Raw genomic sequence first — 4,611 nt, forward strand, 5'->3', positions numbered from 1 at the left:
TTTCTCATTTTTGATGCCTCAATGCATTTTTATCCCTGTAAAATTATGCTCATCATATTTGCACTAGTTTTGAGGGTCTTATGATAGCCTTATCTCAGAAAAAAAATTCCCAAATTTTTCAAATTTTATGCCTTACTATAGCCTTACCTCTGATTTTAGGTGTTTGTCACTTTTTTCTCATTTTTGATGCATTGCTGCATGTTTATCCCTGTATAAGTATGCTCATCATATTTGCACTAGTTTTAGGGGTCTTATGATAGCCTTATCTCAAAAAAAAAATTCTAAAATTTTTCAAATTTTATGCCTTACTATAGCCTTACCTCTGATTTTAGGTGTTTGTCATTTTTTCTCTTTTTTCATGCCTTAATGCATTTTTATCCCTGTATAAGTATGCTCATCATATTTGCACTAGTTTTGAGGGTCTTATGATAGCCTTATCTCAAAAAAAAATTCTAAAATTTTTCAAATTTTATGCCTTACTATAGCCTTACCTCTGATTTTAGGTGTTTGTCATTTTTTCTCTTTTTTCATGCCTTAATGCATTTTTATCCCTCTATAAGTATGCTCATCATATTTGCACTAGTTTTGAGGGTCTTATGATAGCCTTATCTCAGAAAAAAAATTCTAAAATTTTTCAAATTTTATGCCTTACTATAGCCTTACCTCTGATTTTAGGTGTTTGTCATTTTTTCTCTATTTTCATGCCTTAATGCATTTTTATCCCTGTATAAGTATGCTCATCATATTTGCACTAGTTTTGAGGGTCTTATGATAGCCTTATCTCAGAAAAAAGAATTCCCAAATTTTTCAAATTTTATGCCTTATAGCCTTACCTCTCATTTTAGGTGTTTGTCACTTTTTTCTCATTTTTGATGCATTGCTGCATGTTTATCCCTGTATAAGTATGCTCATCATATTTGCACTAGTTTTAGGGGTCTTATGATAGCCTTATCTCAAAAAAAAAATTCTAAAATTTTTCAAATTTTATGCCTTACTATAGCCTTACCTCTGATTTTAGGTGTTTGTCATTTTTTCTCTTTTTTCATGCCTTAATGCATTTTTATCCCTGTATAAGTATGCTCATCATATTTGCACTAGTTTTGAAGGTCTTATGATAGCCTTATCTCAGAAAAAAAATTCCCAAATTTTTCAAATTTTATGCCTTACTATAGCCTTACCTCTCATTTTAGGTGTTTGTCACTTTTTTCTCATTTTTGATGCATTGCTGCATGTTTATCCCTGTATAAGTATGCTCATCATATTTGCACTAGTTTTAGGGGTCTTATGATAGCCTTATCTCAGAAAAAAAATTCCCAAATTTTTCAAATTTTATGCCTTACTATAGCCTTACCTCTGATTTTAGGTGTTTGTCATTTTTTCTCTATTTTCATGCCTTAATGCATTTTTATCCCTGTATAAGTATGCTCATCATATTTGCACTAGTTTTGAGGGTCTTATGATAGCCTTATCTCAGAAAAAAAATTCCCAAATTTTTCAAATTTTATGCCTTATAGCCTTACTTCTGATTTTAGGTGTTTGTCAGTTTTTTCTCATTTTTGATGCATTGCTGCATGTTTATCCCTGTATAAGTATGCTCATCATATTTGCACTAGTTTTAGGGGTCTTATGATAGCCTTATCTCAAAAAAAAAATTCTAAAATTTTTCAAATTTTATGCCTTACTATAGCCTTACCTCTGATTTTAGGTGTTTGTCATTTTTTCTCTTTTTTCATGCCTTAATGCATTTTTATCCCTGTATAAGTATGCTCATCATATTTGCACTAGTTTTGAGGGTCTTATGATAGCCTTATCTCAGAAAAAAAATTCCCAAATTTGTCAAATTTTATGCCTTACTATAGCCTTACCTCTGATTTTAGGTGTTTTTCATTTTTTCTCATTTTTGATGCCTCAATGCATTTTTATCCCTGTAAAATTATGCTCATCATATTTGCACTAGTTTTGAGAGTCTTATGATAGCCTTATCTCAGAAAAAAAATTCCCAAATTTTTCAAATTTTATGCCTTACTATAGCCTTACCTCTGATTTTAGGTGTTTGTCACTTTTTTCTCATTTTTGATGCATTGCTGCATGTTTATCCCTGTATAAGTATGCTCATCATATTTGCACTAGTTTTAGGGGTCTTATGATAGCCTTATCTCAGAAAAAAAATTCTAAAATTTTTCAAATTTTATGCCTTACTATAGCCTTACCTCTGATTTTAGGTGTTTGTAATTTTTTCTCTATTTTCATGCCTTAATGCATTTTTATCCCTGCAAAATTATGCTCATCATATTTACACTAGTTTTGAGGGTCTTATGATAGCCTTATCTCAAAAAAAAATTCTAAAATTTTTCAAATTTTATGCCTTACTATAGCCTTACCTCTGATTTTAGGTGTTTGTCATTTTTTCTCTTTTTTCATGCCTTAATGCATTTTTATCCCTCTATAAGTATGCTCATCATATTTGCACTAGTTTTGAGGGTCTTATGATAGCCTTATCTCAAAAAAAAAATTCCAAAACTTTTCAAATTTTATGCCTTACTATAGCCTTACCTCTGATTTTAGGTGTTTGTCATTTTTTCTCTATTTTCATGCCTTAATGCATTTTTATCCCTGTATAAGTATGCTCATCATATTTGCACTAGTTTTGAGGGTCTTATGATAGCCTTATCTCAGAAAAAAGAATTCCCAAATTTTTCAAATTTTATGCCTTATAGCCTTACTTCTGATTTTAGGTGTTTGTCAGTTTTTTCTCATTTTTGATGCATTGCTGCATATTTATCCCTGTATAAGTATGCTCATCATATTTGCACTAGTTTTAGGGGTCTTATGATAGCCTTATCTCAAAAAAAAAATTCTAAAATTTTTCAAATTTTATGCCTTACTATAGCCTTACCTCTGATTTTAGGTGTTTGTCATTTTTTCTCTTTTTTCATGCCTTAATGCATTTTTATCCCTGTATAAGTATGCTCATCATATTTGCACTAGTTTTGAAGGTCTTATGATAGCCTTATCTCAGAAAAAAAATTCCCAAATTTTTCAAATTTTATGCCTTACTATAGCCTTACCTCTGATTTTATGTGTTTGTCATTTTTTCTCTATTTTCATGCCTTAATGCATTTTTATCCCTGTAAAATTATGCTCATCATATTTGCACTAGTTTTGAGGGTCTTATGATAGCCTTATCTCAGAAAAAAAATTCCCAAATTTTTCAAATTTTATGCCTTATAGCCTTACTTCTGATTTTAGGTGTTTGTCACTTTTTTCTCATTTTATATGCATTGCTGCATATTTATCCCTGTATAAGTATGCTCATCATATTTGCACTAGTTTTAGGGGTCTTATGATAGCCTTATCTCAGAAAAAAAATTCCCAAATTTTTCAAATTTTATGCCTTACTATAGCCTTACCTCTGAATTTAGGTGTTTGTCATTTTTTCTCTATTTTCATGCCTTAATGCATTTTTATCCCTGTATAAGAATGCTCATCATATTTGCACTCGTTTTGAGGGTCTTATGATAGCATTATTTAAAAAAAAAAAAATTCCCAAATTTTTCAAATTTTATGCCTTACTATAGCCTTACCTCTGATTTTAGGTGTTTGTCATTTTTTCTCTTTTTTCATGCCTTATTGTATTTTTATCCCTCTATAAGTATGCTCATCATATTTGCACTAGTTTTAGGGGTCTTATGATAGCCTTATTTCAGAAAAAAAATTCCCAAATTTTTCAAATTTTATGCCTTACTATAGCCTTACCTCTGATTTTAGGTGTTTGTCATTTTTTCTCTTTTTTCATGCCTTATTTTATTTTTATCCCTGTATAAGTATGCTCATCATATTTGCACTAGTTTTGAAGGTCTTATGATAGCCTTATCTCTGAAAAAAATTCCCAAATTTTTCAAATTTTATGCCTTACCTCTGATTTTAGGTGTTTGTCACTTTTTTCTCATTTTTGATGCATTGCTGCATGTTTATCCCTGTATAAGTATGCTCATCATATTTGCACTAGTTTTGAGGGTCTTATGATAGCTTTATCTCAGAAAAAAAATTCCAAAATTTTTCAAATTTTATGACTTTGAAAAGCCTTACCTCTGATTTTAGGTGTTTGTCATTTTTTCTCTTTTTTCATGCCTTAATGCATTTTTATCCCTGTATAAGAATGCTCATCATATTTGCACTCGTTTTGAGGGTCTTATGATAGCATTATTTAAAAAAAAAAAAAATTCCCAAATTTTTCAAATTTTATGCCTTACTATAGCCTTACCTCTGATTTTAGGTGTTTGTCACTTTTTTCTCATTTTTGATGCATTGCTGCATGTTTATCCCTCTATAAGTATGCTCATCATATTTTCACTAGTTTTAGGGGTCTTATGATAGCCTTATCTCAGAAAAAAAATTCTAAAATTTTTCCAATTTTATGCCTTACTATAGCCTTACCTCTGATTTTAGGTGTTTGTCATTTTTTCTCTTTTTTCATGCCTTAATGCATTTTTATCCCTCTATAAGTATGCTCATCATATTTGCACTAGTTTTAGGTGTCTTATGATAGCCTTATTTCAGAAAAAAAATTCCCAAATTTTTTAAATTTTATGCCTTACTATAGCCTTACCT

Source organism: Gouania willdenowi, chromosome 12 (genome assembly GCF_900634775.1).
Source record: "Gouania willdenowi chromosome 12, fGouWil2.1, whole genome shotgun sequence".
Classification (NCBI taxonomy): domain Eukaryota; kingdom Metazoa; phylum Chordata; class Actinopteri; order Blenniiformes; family Gobiesocidae; genus Gouania; species Gouania willdenowi.